Source organism: Cricetulus griseus, chromosome 9, assembly GCF_003668045.3.
Source record: "Cricetulus griseus strain 17A/GY chromosome 9, alternate assembly CriGri-PICRH-1.0, whole genome shotgun sequence".
NCBI classification, from domain to species: Eukaryota; Metazoa; Chordata; class Mammalia; order Rodentia; family Cricetidae; genus Cricetulus; species Cricetulus griseus.
In genome coordinates this window covers 639,751-651,183 of record NC_048602.1, presented here as the reverse complement: position 1 = coordinate 651,183, position 11,433 = coordinate 639,751, and positions in this window count along the sequence as shown.

Below are 11,433 nucleotides of genomic sequence, written 5' to 3'. Positions count from 1 at the left end.
CCCCCCAATTCTCACCCTGATCATGGAAACAGCTCCCCTTTCTTTGTGAGGCCTTGCTAGCTTGCTCAGCTTCCCTTCTGGTCATGAGGAAATACTGAGTCCATAGGCAGGCCAGCATCCAGTGCCAGCTCCCTTGGCACAGCTGAGAACTGATGTGTAAGAACAGGAAGGACCATGAGAGATCTAGGGTCCGGACTTGGTGCCTGCTACCACCCCTGAGCTCATCCCCAGCAACGCCATCTGCATCATCCCTCTGAAAGCTCTCACGCTCACATCTCTCAACAACAACATCACACTTAAATGTGTTTCTGGTACCTGGCTTAGAAAAACAACAGTTCACCCAAGAAACTGAAGCAGGGGGTTTGTAGTTTGTGAGTTTAAAACTAACTTAAGCTATAAAATTATATACCTGCCAAAATAAATAAATACATAGGTAGATAGATCAATAAATGAATGAATGAAATTACTCCTAATGGCTTATTGCTATACTCACAGATCAACCCTCATCAGAGAAACTTCTTTCAGTAAATGGGGGTTAAGAAGAAACCCCAAACGGACAGTGTGCAGACAGGGGGAGACCTCCTTGGGGCATTCATCCCTAAATGGGGCATTTTTATCAAACCCTCCTCTCAAGGCTCAGGAGTCCATGTGGAAGAAGAGGTGGAAAGATGGCAAGAGCCAGAGATGGCAGACAACTTTAAGGCAACAGCGTTGTCCAGATATATACCAGGGTTGATGCACATTCGAACTCACGGAGACTGTGACAGCTCACACAAGCCCTGCACAAGCTCAAGTTGGACAAAAACCCCAGCAGGAAAAGGGGGAATCGGGAATAAAATCCCATCCACAACCAAGAGGCCATTTACAACTGGTCGCTGCCAGGGAAGGGAAGCCCCATTCCTAGGAGTAGCTGGATGGACAACACAAATTGAACTCTGTGATTTTTGTTTTCTTCTAAGCATTTTCTCTTTGTTTTGATTTTTTTAAAGAAGAAGCATGAAGTTAGGGGTAAAGACTGGGAGGATGGACCTGGGAGGAGTTGGGGGATGAGAAAGAATATTACCATCAAAACACATTGTATATAAAAGTTGTATACTTGGGGGTACAAGGTTTCTGTGTGTAATAGCCCTGGCTGTCCTGGAACCGTTTTGTAGAACAGGCTGGCCTCAAACTCACAGAGAGCTGCCTGCTTCTGCCTCCCAAGTGCTGGGATTTAAAGGCATTTAAATTGGCATGGCGCACAGTAAAGCATCACAGGGAGAGGCTGGTGATACCTCTGACAGCCATTTATTTTTCAGATGTGCTGTCTGTCATCGCAGGCCACAGTCTCTTCCCACACTACCCATCTCTGCTGTGCTGGGGAGAACAGCCATGGGTAAGATAAGAATGAAAAAAAAGTCTGCTTGTCAATAAAGTTTTATTGATAGGACTCTGAGACGTGAATTTGTGCCAATAAAACTTTATTGATTCACTGACATTTGAATTTGCACACACTTTCATGTATGCGGAAACTTTTTAATAAGCATGAAAAGTAACAACTTTTACCAAAGATGGACAAAACTGGGACCCTTGTGTATTACTGGCAGCAATGTAGAACGGTGCAACCACACAGAAACCAGTATTCCCCAAAGAGTTGAAAAGAGAGTTATCGTGTAACCCAGTAATTCCACCTCTGGCTAAACAGACAAAGGAACTTAAGAATGACTCTTGAAGAAGGATAGAAACCCAATGGTACAGCAGGATGATTTCTAATAGCCGTGATATGGGGAAAACCCAAGTACTCACTGAGGGATGAGCCAACCCTGGGACGTGTCTGCAATGGAATAGTAAATTCTCGACGTTGGAGAGGCATGGATCCCTTTGTGTTTGTAACAGCAGTGGGCCCGGAGGACATTCTGCTGAGCACAGTAAGATAGGGGTCAGCATTTGGTCATTCAGATAAAAAAGTTCTGAAGGTAGGTGATGGGAGAGGTTGAAACAGTATTTGGCACCGCTAAGCCATAATCTTTAAAATAATCACAATGGAAGCCAGGTATGGTGGCGCACGCCTTTAATCCCAGCACTGAGGAGGCAGTGGCAGGTGGGTCTCTGTGAGTTTGAGGCCAGTCTGGTCTCCAGAGTGAGTTCTGTGCCAACCAGAGCTACACAGTGAGAACCTGCCTTGACATAAACAAATACATAAATAAACAACAAAATGGGAAGCTTTTCTGTTATTTCTAGTTTATCATGGATTTGTTTAAAGTTTCAAACATTAAAACATGACCAGACAAATTGACAATGTGTCATCCATGATCCCTTTGCTACACTGGATCAATCCGTGGCACAGAGGCAGAAGAACCGCACAGTAAACATCGCTCCTCCAAAAAGAAAGTGGGAAGAAGGTGTCAGGGTTACACATGAGAAAAGGATCGGTAACCAGTGAGGATCATTCTAAAACTTCACTGAGTCTGGGATGCACACGCACTGAGTGAGCTGGCCACAGACACAGACAGACACATAGAGACAAGCCTGGCCCCGCATCTGACCCTTCTGGCCCACACAGGATCAGAGGCTCTGTGCCCATGCATGTGTGCAGGCACAGGGGTTGCACCCGAGTGCCCTGTGGGCCAGAGGTGGGAGGGCAATTCAGCTACCCAGGCGCTTCCATGGCTCCTCCTGGAGGTGCACCCTGCCTGGGGTGGCCAATGATCTTGTCAGGGACAGAAAAGTTCAATGACTACAAGGGTGAGTTTAATTATACGTTGTCTCTGACTAGCAGTGGTTACGATGGTACAATTATACATGTAATTTATCAGCAAGATACTTGCATACATAATAAACTAAAGCAAAATGTGAAATTTCAGTGGCAGCTAAAAATATAAAAATGGGCCCTGATGTGCAGCAGACTCACTCACAGATGGATGTGAGAGCCAAGCCATGGGGCTCCCCTCCCTCTCAAAGGCAGGAGCAACTCACCCACTGTGACCACGTGGCTTCCATCCCAGGAATTCACTCCCTAAGCAGCGAGCAAATCCCAAACCCCCAGTGGTGTGTCAACAATGCTCCCTCACAAAAGAAATGGGATGGGGAAGCTGGCTTAAGAAACTCACCACTCTCCGTGAAGTCCTCTGAACTTACTAACCAAGGTCCCCAAGGGTGCTAGGGAGACCACATGCCTGGCAATGTATTGAGGACACTAGCTTTGGTAGGAGCCAGAGAGGGCTTAGTTTTCTGAAAACGGTTTATAGTTTCATTATTCTTGTTTAAAAGCAGAGGAAATGAAGGGAATGACTAAGCAGATACAGTGAAAACAATGAACGTCACATACGTTCACTGTCAGCTTTGAGCCGGACATTGTGTTAAGTCCACGGCATAGCATAATCCACGGCAGGGCGTTAGTGTTATTCCCAACGTATAGGTGGGAAAATGGAAGTGGAAGCCACTTGGCACATGTTCATGTAGCCAATGAGCAGTCAAGCTAATGTCCTGACTCAGGGAATACGATTCCAAAACTCACATGTTGGTGCTAGGACTCCAGACCCAGTGTGATAACTAATGGATGTCTTTCCCTTCTCTGTTATTTTCTCCCTGATGCTGCAATGCTGATCACTGTACAATAATACAAAGGCCAGTGATGAAGATACCTGGACCATCACCAGGATGACACTTCCTAGTATGTTCAACCGCATTGACTATACCTGGTCTTGTGAATACACCACACGCTTGACCCTACATGGTTGAGCATGGTCCAGTCCAAGGAAATGAAATGGGATAAGTTGGAAGGAGACACTGAGAGCCTCTACAAATGTGAAACTCACACAGTTACAGTCTTAGCCAGGAGATAGTCATCACTCGTGTACACAGAGAGTCTTCCGAGCCTCGTGAACTACCTACTCTTTGAAACAGGTCACCTGCCCCTACTTGAGCCATTCTTCCACTTACCCAAACATTGACCCATTCACCTACCTAGACATCCCTCTATCCCCTAATTCTCTCCAGTGTGTGTCTTTCATCCCAGCCACAGTCACAGCTCTTGGAGATCTTTACACATGTTTTGGGTAACAAAGTATCTTTCCACTTACAATGATTTCCTTAGACAGTTTCTTCTACTTGGAAAAAAAATAACTAAAAAAGAAGAGATAATGAGAATGCTTGGTTGTAACTGTCCATTTTGAAGTTAAAAAAAAAAAGATTTAATAGGCCAAAAGTGAAGAGATGGTAAATATGGCATTTCTCTATCTTTTATAAATTTATGTTAAGACTTGAAACGGTAGGAATAGAGGAGGGGAAGAAAGGAGATGCCTTGATAGAGGGAGACAGTACAGGTTTGGAGAGAGGTCTGGCACAGGGGAAATGTTAGGGAATTCACAGGGATGACCCCAACTAAGAAGACAGGCAATGGTGGAGAGGATGCCATTGATGCATCGATGCCTTCCCCTATACTGAGATTGATGTCTACCTTGGTTACCATTCCTAGAGCCTTCATCCAGTAGCTGTTCAAAGCAGAAATAGGCACCCAAAGCTAAGCACTGAACCATACCCCTGGAATCCAATTGTGGAGAGGGAGGAGGGATGAGCAAAGGAGCCAAGACGGTACTGGAGAAACCCGCAGAAACAGTGGACCTGACCTACTGATAGCATGGAGACCCTAGTCATAAATCTGGGGAAACAGCATTGGACCCAACCAAGCCCTCTGAATGTGGGTGCCAGCTAGGAGGCCAAGACAGTCTATGGGACCTCTAACAGTGGAGCCAGTCTTTATCCCTAGAGCACAAATGGACTTTGGGAACCCATTCCCTATGGGGGGATACTATTGCAGCCCAGATACAGCAAGGAGGAACTAGGCCCTCCCCCAAATGGTATGATGGACTTTGAAGGTCCCCCGTGGAGGACCCTGGGGAGGTGTTGGGGATTGGTTGGTGGTGTTGGGAGGGAACATGGGAGGATGGGAGGGCAAGGGAATAGGGGAATGGATATGTCAATATGAGTAGTAATTAAAGAATAAATTGAAAAAAGATACAAGCTAAGCTAAGACTGGGCATTCATTAGTAAAAAAAAAAAAAAAAAGACTTAAAACAAAGTCTCATGCACCCACTCCTCTACCCATCCATTCATGTCAATTCATTCACTCGCCCATGTACACATCTGCCGTCTGTCCATCCATCCATCCATCCACCTAACCATCCATCCATGTATCTATCTATCCACCCACCCATTTTCTGCTATCCATCAAGTACCATTCCAAGAGCTAAGGAAATAGTACTGAACGACACACAAATGACCCTGCCCCACACTGGTCTTCCTCTTCCCTGGGGAAGGCAGACCATAAATGGGTAAAGATGCTTCCCACCCCAAATATACAGTACTGCCTTTGAAATCCTCCTGACGCAAAGGTAAATTATCTCCACTTGCTCATTTGTTGTTAAAACAAGCAAGAACGTCTCATATGGAAAGTGTTAATGGTACAGAAATACACTCCAATGATGCAGACTCATCTGAGGGTAAATATTGCAGTGGTATTTTTATGACAAAAGCTTTATTCCTCATCTTCTCTACCCTTGATTTAAATATATACATGTATGTGAGTGCACATGCATCAAGATTCGAGTATTTCAATATAAATTTTGTATTCAAAATACTTTTCCTGATTTCGGTTGATTGCATATTTCGAGTCAATGTTGCAGTAGTAATTCTTGTTCTGAATCAAAAATAAGATCTCTCTCTCTCTCTCTCTCTCTCTCTCTCTCTCTCTCTCTCTCTCTCTCTCTCTCTCTCCACTTCCAGTCCTAAGCAGCCCAGATATTCAAGCTACCTTTCAAGCTGAGTAGTTCAAGGGGCAAAACCTGTTTCTTCTCTTTTATTGTCCTGCTGAAGCTTTGTGGGGGTCTGAGACTGGACATGAGGCCAGGACTGGAAATGGGCTGAGAAGCTGCCCCCAACCAGATCACAATGGCATCAGGGATGGAAGGACAACCCTTCCCACTTCGATTTGAGTGTGTAATTGTTTGAATACATCTCTCCGGCACTACAATAATGTCATCCATGGTTGACACAGATTTTAAAGCCCTTTGAAAAGGTGGAATGTTATCAATTACGAGCGTGATTATAATGGGATTTAAGTGGAAGAAGCTAAAGATTCAGACCCTGGCTCTCTGACAGAGGAGGAGGGAGGAAGAAGACAGAGGACTATGCTCAGCCAAGAAAAGGAAGCTCTGGGCCGACCACCCACATGTCCCCTCTCCAAGAGCCAAAGATGGGTAAGAGGTACCTGAGGCTCCAGTGTCCCCTCTGAAGTTCCCTCATACTCATGGGAATGTGTTTATGTGTCTATTGTGTGAGGTGAATTGGACTCCAATAAAGACTGACATGGATCCCCAGAGACATGGAGAGATTTCTGGATACATCTTGGTTGTTCCAGTATGGGAAAGGTTTGTGCTTATGGCAGGACAAGACCAATGATTCTGTGAAATCTGTGCTGTAGGGACAGCTTCATGAAGTGCCAAATTATCTAGCTTAACATACTAACAGTGCCAAGGCTGAGGAGCCCGGTGTCAGACCCAACAAGATCTGGGCATTGGTAAAGGTGAAGACGGGGCTTGACAGGAGCATCCTGGGACATCTTTGTGATACTGATTCTTCTGGCTTTATCACCTCTCCTGTCCCCCAGCAGACAGAAGCAGGTGACGAAACAGGGGACCAAATGGAACTTGGAACCAAATTGCATATTTTTCTGCCTTTTGACCTAAAATATACTTTATTGATGTCAGAATGGACTGGAGACCGGCAATTTTTTATTACTCCTTTTCTTCTTCTTCTTCAAGGCAAAGCAACCCAGACCCGACAAAAACAAACTAATCTTCCTAGCAGATCACTGGGACTGTCACAATCTCAACTGACAAATCACAACAGTGCCTACAGACCTGGAATTCGCCCGTCACGTCCAATCACATGTCCTGGATTACTAAGGCAAGGAATTGTGAATTTCATTAAATATGTTAAAGGGGGAAAAAATCAGCTTTGAAAAATAGTAATCCTGTCTTTCAACAAAAATATTATAGGAAGCTATGAATTTGGTAGATCCGAATAGGATGTTGGTACATGTTTTACTAAGGTAATATAATGGTACACTATTATTAGATCACATTAATCATTGCTGTGCCAACGGCACTGACAGCCCGCTGAAAAGGATTGAAAGGCCTGGTAATGGATATAAATTACCCATTGTGTGATAAAAGGATTTTTACTAAGAAGGTAAGAATAAAACAGCAAATTTCTAATATAACTGTTGTGTAAAAACCAAAATAAAAGTAATCCACGGTCAGTAATATCCACAAAATCAGAAGTAAGCACTTTCCCCCAATGAGATAAAGTCACAATAAAAAAATACATATATTTAGTACAGTATAAAGTTAATTTCTGAGTGCATAATTCCACTATCAATTTGCCCTGGTTTATCGAGTGACCTCAGAGATGCGTGGTCAGAGGAAGGTGGACCAGACAAATCAGATCTGAGGTGAGTTCACAGAAATTCTGGGGCCACCTTAAATGGGGCCAACCAAGGCATCGTATTACACAACACTCTCCCATATTATACAAGTTCCTGTGGGCTTCTGTGTAGGGAAAACGTTCAACCTGTGAGCTTGGAGTCTCAGGGTCGATTGAGATGACAGACATGGCACTACTCTGGGGCAGACGTCCCCCAACTTTGGGCCAGTTCACTGAATTATGTGGGAGTGTCAGGGAAAGTGACTGCAGGTCGTGCACTCGTGGGGTCACCTGGCTTCCAGCAGCTCCAGCTCAACAGCTCTGGTCCCAAACTGCCATAGCTCAGATGCCACACACAGTGAATGAAGTGGTCTTTGCTAGGCTCTACTTGGTTGGTGGCTCCAGTTGAGCTTTGGGGACTTGTCTGCTGAGGACATGTTCATCCCACCCAGAAGACCTGAACCCCGGGCCACCTTCCACAGCCCACGGCAACCATCTGAACGGGGGGGGGGGGGCAGTTCAAGAAAGGTCCTGTCTTAGCACAGAGACCTGTGACAAGCCGCCCGTCCCCGAGAAGAAGCATCCTGTATTTCCCCAGACATACATACACACACACACACACACACACACACACACCTCAACAACTATAAAAGTGATGGTGATCCTTACCAGGCAAGACTTAAAGCCACAGAGCTCCGTCCTGGGTGAAGGGTGTTCTTAAAGCCGTGGTGTGCGGGAACTGTAAAAATAAGGCCTGTTAGAAATTTGAAATGACAGTCTTCAAGAAGATGCATGAATAGCACTCTTCGGGGGGCAACTTGCTGGGCTTTGGGGGAACCAAAAGATATTTGCTAGCCTCACTGTCCCAATTCTTCTAGCGATTTGCCAAACAGGAGCTCGTGTGACCTTTGCCGTGATGAGTCAAATTTGCTCAGCTTGTTTTCAGTGGGGGAAACGCCACCTGCAGAAGAGGAGGTGACAGGGCTTCCAGCCATCTCCTCTCCAGATAGGCCAGGAGAAGAAATAGAGCAGAGAAGGCTCTCCCCTCACTCCTCCTGGGCATGCTGGCTGGAAGCAGAGAGCTTAGGGGTCTTCAGCTCACTCCAGTTTACGGTGTTCCCTACAGGAGACTAAAATCCCACCCAGATTTCACCTGGCCAAGCCTGCTCAGTGACTGTGGGGGTGTTTGGTGAGCCTCTCACAGGGTTGCGCCCCAGTGCAACTCACGGACGCCGTGTTTGGCATCAGTCATCTCTGCTGAACCAAGTCCAGAACAGTGGCCCAGTTTGCTCACTAACTTTCTCACTCTGTCACCAAGTCCCACCCCACAATGTCAACTGCCAGAGTGCTCGGTTTGCGAGATGTGGCCCAGCTAACCAGCTAGGATACCCATCCACAGAGACTCCAGAGCCACGGGCTGGGTGCTCAAGACAATGTGTGATCACCAGACTACTCTCCTCTCTATACCTTAACTATCATCCCATGGAAGGCAGCACATGGGGCCAGGAAAAGTCCTCTCCCCATAGGAGCTATTCCACACATTTATTCAGTTAAAGAAGAATTACCCCGGATTTGAGGGTACTGAGCTGTAAACAAAGATCACAGATAGATTTAGAAAACCAAAAGTGGCATCTTTGGCCCAAGAGGCTCAGCTATTTGGAGTGCTGCAAGCAAATACCCCTTCCAACCCCAAGACCAACTTCTGGCCACTGGAGAGCATTGGTGGGTCACACAGTGAAAGCATTTGATCTGTTCTGGACTGAAGAGTATTGAAGATATTACAATTGTGGGCCAGATGTCCGACTTGATTTGTTTCATTTTTTGAGACAGGGTCTCCCTATATATCACAGGCTGGCCTAGAAATCCCTGAGAAACTGTCCTGGTTGTTTTTTTTTTCTCAACTTGACACAAGTTAGGGTTATTTGGGAAGAGGGAACGTCAATTGCAAGAATGCCTTCCTCAGATTGACGTGTAGGCAGGTGTGTGTGGCATTTTCTTGATTAATGATTGATGTAGAGGCCAGGCGTTGGTGGCGCACCCCTTTAATCCCTGTACTCCGGAGTCAGAGGCAGGTTTGACCTCTGTGAGTTTGAGACCAGCCTGGTCTACGGAGTGAGTTCCAGGACAGCCAAAGCTAACCCTGATGATGATGATGGATGTAGAAGGGCCTAGCTCGCTGTGAATGGTGCCATCCCTGGGCAGATGGTCCTGGGTTATATTTAAAAAGCAGGCTGGAGAAGCCAAAAAGCAGCACTCCTCCGTGGTTTCTGCTTCAATTCCTGCCTCCAGGTTCCACCCCCCTGTTTCCCTTCAGACTTGTAGCTGTAAAACAAATAATAAACCTTTTCCTTCCAAGTTGCTGTTTTATCACAGTTGGTGTTTTATCACAGCAGTAGAGATGGCTCAGTGGTTAAAAGCAGTGGCTGCTCTTCCAGAGGACCCGGGTTCAATTCCCAGCACCCATATGGCAGCTCACAACTCTCTGTAAATCCAGCTCCTGGGCACCCAAGACCCATGGCAAAACACGAATGCACATACAATAAAAATAAGTACTTTTTTTTTTTAAAAAAAAAAAAAAAGAAGAAGAATGTAAACCAGGACAGAAACCCAGACTGCCATCTAACCCACAACCCTCCTGCCTCTGCTTCCTGAGTGTTAGGGTTAGAGACGTTACCACTACAACCAACGTCTGTATATGAGTTCCTATCTGCATGTGTTTAGACAGGGCTTTCAGTTCAAGCTGTCTCTAACAAGGAACAGCCTCCCCCATTCTTTTGTGTTTTCTTTCCTTTTCTGTGTCATTCAGCATTAAAACCTAATCACTGAAAAACTGGCACTTGGCTAATGGGAAGACAGCTCAGTAGTTACAGTACTTGTCCCACAACCTGAAGACCTGAGTTCAATTCCCAGCACCCATGTTAAAGGGATGGTGTGATGCTACACAGTATAACCCTAGTGCTAACTAAGGAGGCACAGACTAGAGGATCCCTGGGACTCAACTAGCCAAGCACAGTGAGCCCCAGATCCCAGTGAGAGACCCTGTGTCTATAAACAAGATGGGTGACTTCCTGACCTCTGGCTTCCATATGCACACATGTACAGCAATGCAACACGCGCACACACACACAGACACACAGACACACAGACACACACAGACTCACACACAGAGACACACAGAGACACCCATACACACACATACACACACAGAGACACACACACATACACACACAGACACACACATAGACACACATACACACAGAGACACACAGAGACACACATACACATACAGAGACACACACACATAGACACACATACACACACAGACACACATATGTACACACACACACAGACACACACATGAAAACAAGACACACATACACACAGAGAGACACACACATACACACACAATGACACACAAACACACACATAGACACACATACACACACAAAGACATACACACACAGACACACACATATACACACAGACACATACACAGACACACACATGCAAACAAGACACACATACACACACAGAGACACACACATACACACACAATGACACACAAACACACACATAGACACACATACACACACAAAGACATACACACACAGACACACACATATACACACAGACACACACATACACACACAAAAAGACACACACATACATACACATACACACAGAAACACACAAACACACATACAGAGACACAAAGACACACATACACAGACACACATACACACACATACACATACATACATATACACCCACATACATACACACACACATACACATACACACACCCAAGCCAGCTTTTCACATTGCAGTCTGTGTAGTCATTCATTAGACTCAAACTGGAAGGTTCCGAGCCACATAGGCTGTACGGATCCCTCTGCCTCGTTCTGCCTATGTTGGGGAGGGGTGGTTGGAGTGGTGTACAGACTAAGAGTTTATATCCAGGCTCATGAC